A 7,683-nucleotide genomic window follows, 5' to 3' on the forward strand; every position below is an offset into this window, starting at 1 on the left:
GCTTAAAAGAAGAAAAAAGAAAAAGGAGGAGGTTATTTCTCCATCTCTAATTCAATTTAGGTCTCACATTAACCTCTGCAAAGCAGAAAACAGAAATGCAGTCCAGCATTTGTTCTAAGTAAAACTGAATGTGAGAGCCCACCTCATAGCCCCTCAGCCCCTAATGAAAGAGAAATTGATCACCACTTAAAATGATCATTTGTTGGTGAGTTGGATATTTTAAGTTAAGCATACTGTATTTCAGTCACTCTGATTTTAAGTTAAGTACATTCCCCTAATTCCCCACCACCACCACTAGAATAAATGGGACTGGAATGTGTTTTAACTTTGCTCGGATGGTGCCAACTATAAGGGGTGACACTAAAGCTGTAACCCTATGCACACTTGCCTTGATGGGTAAGACCCATCAAAAAGAGAGAGACTAGCTTCCAACTAAAAGTGTCAAGAACTGGACGACAAACGAGTAGGTCCCATTGGCAAGAAAGAACACAGGAACTGGAAGAATCTGGGCAGTGTGAAAAAGTCTCTCTTCTTCAAATAATTATTTCTTTTCCTGCTGCACCCCCCAAAACACCATCAGCCACTTAAACCCCTTTAAAGGCAGGATGAAATTGCTCCACTTACACAATGCAAGCGAGAGTCCAGCCTAGCAAGAATGTAACGACAGTAATGCCATATTTGTTTAAACAAGGAATTCCAGGCAGATCCTGTGAAGAGGAAATTCGTCTGAAAGGGTCGTGAGCGCCCAGCTTGTAGGGCATGGTCCACTCACAGCTGAGCACTTTTAAGGTCCTTGGCTGACGTCTGTGGGGACTTGCACCCTGGCCTGTGCACTCCTACTTGGAAGTCCCACGAGGGAAGTTATTTGATTTTTTCACATTTTTATACCGCCCTTCCTCCAAAAAGCTCAGTCAGGGCGGTGCACATGGTTCCTCCCCTCCTTTGGTCCTCACAACAAACCTGCGAGGTAGGTGCGGCTGAGAGCTAATGGCTGGCCCTGGGCGACGGGGATTTGCACCTGGATCTGCCTAGTCAGACTCCACCACCAGAACCGCTAGCCCATCCTGGCAGAGCCAGGGATGCTTCCGTCCCAGGTCACTGAGTACGGGATCGCAGCTTAACTTGTGCGCGGCGACTTCCCCAAAGTACTCCCACCCCCATGGAGTGAGAATCCCGAAGTTTGTGCTGGGGGTTAGAAACGTGCCCAGGAGCCCCCCTCCTCAGACTTGGCGCTTGGCTGCAGCTCTCAGCCCCCTCCCCCAACATTTTTGTTCAAACAGGCTTTAATTAGCGCCAGGCTCAGACCTCCCCACCCCGGCTGCATCCCGCCTTCCCTCTGCTGCCTGCCTCTTCCTGTAGGCGCCGCAGCCCCGCCAATACCTCGCGGAGGAGAGTCGCTCGCGTGTCTTTCTCACCCAGCCCGCGAGAGGAGGCTTGCGTGCCCTCTGGAACTGGGTAAGTTGGCAACAGCATCTCTCGGCTCATTAGCGCAGCCCGGTGAACTTGAAAGAAGAGAAGCCGGGCAGAGAGCTCGGGGATGCCAGGCCTGCGCTGGACGATGATTAATTGGGGGGGGGGGGGGTTACTATGGAGAAGGAAGCTTAATGATTCTCCCAGCCATCACTGATGACGCCTCGCGACTCCCCCCGAAGCAGAGGGTGTGTGTCTCTCTAATGTTCCTGTGCTTAGGATCTCCGAGCGTCTGAACCTGGACTAATGGGGCGATCAGAGGCAAATTCCCGGAGAACTTTGCAGCATATATTTTTTCCCCTCTTCCCTGAGCAGCGAAACTGAATCAATCACCAGCCCTTCCAATGAGGAGCTCAAGCCGCCTCGCCCTCAGCTCCTTCGGTTCCGGCGAGCAGGAGCGCCAGGCTGGGCTTGGCTGGGCTCGTCCGGCGCCTCCAACCCTCAGCCTGACAGTTGTCTCTCATGACGATTGCTCGGAGAAGCCAGGCTCGCTCAATCGGAGCCCGGGAATCCCCAGGCAGGGCTCGGCTCCAGAACCTCGAGGGACCCGCTCGGGGAAGCCAGAACCAGCCGCTCGGAGAAAGTTCGGCGAGCTTGGCTTCTGCATTCCGAGGAGCGCAACCAGTGGCGTAGCTAGAGGGGTGTAAAGCACTAAGGTCTGCAGGGAGCTTCACTGCAGTGTGCAAGCAGACCCTGCCTCCGTTTTGCTCCCCCGCCTGGAATGGCTCCGAAGGGGAGGCAGAGGGGCCCCTTGCACGTGCTTTGCACGCCCTCCAGCTACGCCACTGCTCAAGGCAGCCTACATGGGATTCCTGAGCAGCCTCCCACTCAGAGCCGAAGCCTAGGCATGTCTACTCAGAAGTAAGTCCCATTAGAGTCAATAGGGCTTACTCCCAGGAAGTTGTGGATAGGATTGTAGCCTCAGGCACTAGCCGGATATAGACCCGCACAGCTTCAGCGCGGCAGCCCTATCATATGCCCTCTGAACTCACCCTATGCTCTGAGACTAAGGAAGTTTCCAGTGGGGTTTGGGCCCCCGCAAATGAACCCACCCGGGCCTTGGGCATTGGGCTCACCGCTAGCCACTGCTCTCTCCACAACGCGGGCCAGTTTGCAGTGACAGCAACCTGTGCCCTTTCCTCTGGGGACTGTTGCCAAGCACGTCCTGCAAAGTCATGCTTCGGGAGAGGTCGGGGCGCTGCTGCTGCCGCCCCAAGATTCCGAAGGACTTGCTGAACCAAAGACAGCTCTGGAGAAATATTCCGGTGGAGGTTATAAGGTTTCAGGAGAACAACCCGTCCCACTCAGACCCATCGGGCTGCATACACCTAGTGTTTACCCAGAGATCTTCTTCCACACATTTCTTCCAGCCCATTTGTGGGCAGAAGTCATATGGAAGTGTGGACTAGAGACAGAGAAGACCAGGGAGGAAGACAGTTGGGAAGCAGGGGAGATCATAGGACCAGGCTCCCCCCAATAGCATCTGGAAACCAATGGTCGTCCACCATCTCGAAGTTCCCATTTAACGCGCAGTTTCCCCCCTAACTTCTTTCAGTGCTTCAACCATGAAGAGCCGCAGGAAGCAGGCCTGGAGAGACTTGGGAACAGCCGTAGCCGTGCCTAGAGATCTGGGAGGGAATGACATCAAAAGGTAGGCTTGAAGAAGAAAAAAAAATTCAAGGCGTCAAGCAGCATAACGAATGGCCAGCAGGGGGCGCAAAGACCGTCTCTCTCCCCCCTCCCCCCATAGCACAAAGAAGTTCCAAGGGGCAGGCTTCCTGAAAGGGGACTGGGATGGAGGGGAGAATGCACTGCTCCTCCTGACCTCTGTTTGGAACGTGATCCGTTTGTTCGATTTACTAACTGGGGTAAAGAACAGGAGAAAGGCAGTGGACGCTACCCATATAAGACTTTCCTGCAGCTTTCTGCTGTGGCCCTGTGCTGACCTCCTGGAACTATTATCATCAGTCCTGCTCCCACCAGCATGAACTCCAGATTCCAGGTTCATCATTGTTACCACTTCACAGGATCTCCTTTCCCTATCTGGTGGTACATTTAATGGTCTTTTCTTCACTGTACTGTACACATCTTCCTTCTCACCTAAATTTGCTGCCCAGGCAGCTGAAGAACAAGAACAAGCAGAGACAGACTGACCTATAGGGGGCTTCTGCCCTTATCAGCAGATACCATACAAAGCCTGGGGAATCTCATGCCTCCTCTCACTCAGCTTGCCATATTTGTCAGCCTTACAGAAACACAAGAATAGTGCAAGAACAGTTCTCTTCTTTCTTGTCACTAGGAATCTGTAGGCAGGGTGGATCATAAATGATAATTAAAAAAGTTCACAGCACAATCCCGGTCAGGTCTACTCATGAAGTAAGTCCCAATATGTTCAATGGGGCTTGCTCCAAGGAAAGTGTGTACAGGATTGCAATCTAAATTAAAAAGGACAACAAGCTTGACTCTAACAATGTACATGCCTCATCCCACCCAATAGCTCCAGCCTGGACTTGGTTCCAATCCTGGAGGGCAGGAAATGGGAGGAAGCTTGTAGCAAGAAAATAGTCAGGGAGAAGATTGTTGTTGTTGTTGGCATCCTTCAGTCTCGAAAGACTATGGTGTCACGCTCTGAATGGTGGTTCTGGAACAGTGTCCTCTCCAGAGCGCGAAGCCTGGGTAAAGTAGGTATGGAGGATAGGCTGTTACCCATGCAGCAAATCCCCCCTCTCCACATCATTGAAATGGTCCAATGGAAAGGCAGAGGCCAATACGGTTGGCCAGAACATGACTGTGTTCAGCCATGAACTGCCTCAGGGACTCCGGCTCTGGATTTTGCCTCCAGGTTGACGCCTGAAGCCTTTTCCATAACTGGATGTAGCCACAAGGCAGTGGAGGTTTGGGGTCAGAGTTTTCCAGTCCCATCGACCTGGTGGCTGTTTAGTCGCCTCTTACGACAAGTACAGCCAAACTGAGGGCCTATTCTTATCCCCAGCCCCCAGGGGATAGATTAGACTTCATAAAAGATGCAGCTGTATTTGCCTTTAAAAGATTGTATTTTTGGACACTTGGGTCTGAGAGGTCTCTTTTTGTAAATTCTTTTTATTTCACAAAAAGAGACTTCTAAGGCCCAGTTGTCCAAAAATATGACCCCCCCCAGGCTTACTTTATTTTAAACAAATACATTTGCTATAGTTTAAGACACAATATAAAACATTCAACTAAATGCCTCACTCCTTTAATTATGACCCTGTGTTGAATGGATGGGAAAGGGTCAATTTGGCACAAGGTTTTGTCTCCCATTTAAGTCCTTCACATTCAGTCAGAGAGATAAGACTAAAAGCTGCCTGTGTTCACCTCACTGTACAGGGGTGCTAGTCAAGAATTCTCCAGGATCTGGGCTTGGTTCTCCAGCATGTCTGTCAATTGTTTGATGGCATCAGTGCAACTAGGTGAGGGACCTAGGCAACTAAGAGCCCAATGCTATGCCTGTCTACTCAGAAGTAAGTCCCATTATAGTCAACGGGGCTTACTCCTAGGTAAGTGTGGATAGGATTGCAGCCTACGGGCCTGGTTCTATTCAACTTTCCAGCACCAATGCAGCTGCAGCCTTGCAGCTCCAAGGTAAGGGAGCAAATGTTAATTTGAGGAGGCCTCTGTGACTGCTCCCCTCCCACTGCAAGATGCAGTGTCACATTGGCATAGCTGCATCAGTGCAGGAAAGTTGGATAGGACTGGGGCCCAATAACCTGAAGACTTTGCAGAGTATGACTTTGTGTATCACCTGAGTGCAGACCCCCATACTTATTCTCCTATAAACCATGTGTTGCAATGCCATCCTCTTTCCTAGTCAGGGCTCCTGGTCAGGGCAAGGAACACCAGGAATGCAGAATCAAGCTTTTGAAATGGAATTTGTTCAGTAGCTTGGCTGCTTCCTAGACCTCTCCACCCAGAAAGATGCATTAGCGGAGTCAGGGATTAGAAACCAACAGGCTGACCCTGATAAGTAAATGAAAGATAATAGTGGCAGAAGGACCAGGGAGAGGGCCATGTGGTGCTGCATGCCTGCAGATCAAGGGTGGAGAAGGTGCAGGGGGGGGGAAATAGCCACTGGTTGCTTTTTAGCACACACACCACATCCTGTGGCAAGGAGTTCCACAGACCAACCACACGCTGAGTAAAGAAATATTTTCTTTTGTCTGTTCTAACTCTCCCAACACTCAATGCATTTCCACCTGTGCAGGAAGTAGCCACCCTTACTTCTTAGAGCCCAATCCTCTGCAGAACTTACTCAGAAGTAAGTTCCAATAGACTCAATGGGGCTTACTCCCAGGAAAGTGTGGATAGGATTGTAGCCTCACCAGCCATTGCGAGATGGGTGGATGGCCATAGCTGCAGGAGAACAAGACGGTCTGAGACCCCCTGAAGGGCTTGGGCCGGGCCCAGAAAGAGCAGCTTGTGCCCCAGTGGTGGAAGGTTGTCAGCCTCTTGTCCTCCTCCCCTCCCTCGCATCTGTCACGGTTCTCCTCCGGCCTGCCCAGCCCACCCTCAGGCCGCTGCTCTCATTGTCTCCTCGCCTGCTGGAATATTTACGGCTCCACCCCACCCCCCCGCGTGACTTTTCGCTGGAAATGCCAGGAGTTGTCTGCCCAGTTCGGCTGCAGCTCTATTAATCATCTCCACCAGGATTGCCACCAGGCAGGGCTCTCTTCGCTCTCTCCGTTTATACAGAACAGGATCATTTACATAAAGTCCTTAAGGCAAATAACTGTTGGGGCTCTAATTTATATCTGATCGAAAATTAGCCGTCATTATGCGCTCCATTAGCAGCGTCTTTAATGTGCTTCTAAGCACCATTTGTCAAGCGGCTTGTTAATATCCTTCAAGTCTTTAAAGTTGAGAGCTCATTAAAGAGTGCGCTCTGTTATTGATGTAATTTAGATGAGTTTGGAAGAGCAAGTGCGCCATGCCTTGAATGGACAACTTACAAGAACAAGGGGGGGAGGGACGCGACCGGAGAGGTTGGCCTGGTTACAAAGGAGAGGAGTGGATTGCAGGAGGAAGTCACAGCCTGCGACTTTGAGAGGCAGGCGGGAGCACCTGGGCCTGCGCCACACGAAGACCCACAACCCTATGGAGCCCTGAGTCACTCTGAACGTGCCTCTCAATACTGTACCCTGCTGAGATGCTGGAGGTAGTTCAGAACAATCTCTGTAGAGGCAATACAATCAGGGCATCTTGGACTGAAAAGCCGCCTGATCACAACCTCTGCTCACCTTGGCCGCTTGTAGGATTTCCTACTTGACTTGAAAGGACATTTACTGAAATGGGGTTGCTATCATAAGGTTGTTTATATTTTACTTTTAAAGTTTTAAATGTATCATTGCAATCCTGATAAATATGTAATACACATACAAATTCTCATTGACTAGACAAGCAGTACCCTTTGAGTGAGTGAGTGAGTGGCCTCTATGACTGCTCCCCCACTGGAGAATGCAGCATGTCCTGGCATGGCTGGACCAGTGCTGGATAGGGGTGTGTGTGTGTATGTGTGTGTGTACACTACTCATCTGGGGAAACTCCTAGTAATTCCAGTCCAAATGGCCTTAAAGCCTAAGCATTCACAGGAAGGTTACCAAGACTCAGATTTTTCCGCCCTGTTCTGTCAGGATGGTTTTCCACCCAGATGTTCTGTCTGTGCACATCTGTGGTGAAGTGAGGGGTTGTGTGTAAGTAACCATAGCAGGTATTCAGCATTCATTAAATCCTGTAAAGAAGAGGCCACAATTTTGTGTGAAAAGTGGAGGTTTGAATCCGTGCCCATTTTGTAGCAGCATAGAAACTAATGAATAATCCTAACTCAGAATCAATGTTCTGTTTTTGGCCCTCCCCCCATTTAAAAAGTGTATAGCAATCTATAGGGCTGTTCTCTACTTGCTAAACCCCTTTGTGGAGTGAATCTGTCCCCTGTGCCTCCGAGTTGGCAAAGTGACAACGAGTTGGCAGTGAGGTGGTAAAGTTTGCAGACGGCACCAAACTTTTTCTGAGTGGTGAAGACCAGAAGTGACTGTGAGGAGCTCCAGAAGGATCTCTCCAGACTGGCAGAATGGGTAGCAAAATGGCAGGTGTGCTTCAATGTCAGTAAGTGTAAGGTCATGCACATTGGGGCAAAAAATCAAAACTTCACATATAGGCTAATGGGTTCTGAACTGTCTG

Source organism: Tiliqua scincoides, chromosome 6, assembly GCF_035046505.1.
Source record: "Tiliqua scincoides isolate rTilSci1 chromosome 6, rTilSci1.hap2, whole genome shotgun sequence".
Lineage (NCBI taxonomy): Eukaryota > Metazoa > Chordata > Lepidosauria > Squamata > Scincidae > Tiliqua > Tiliqua scincoides.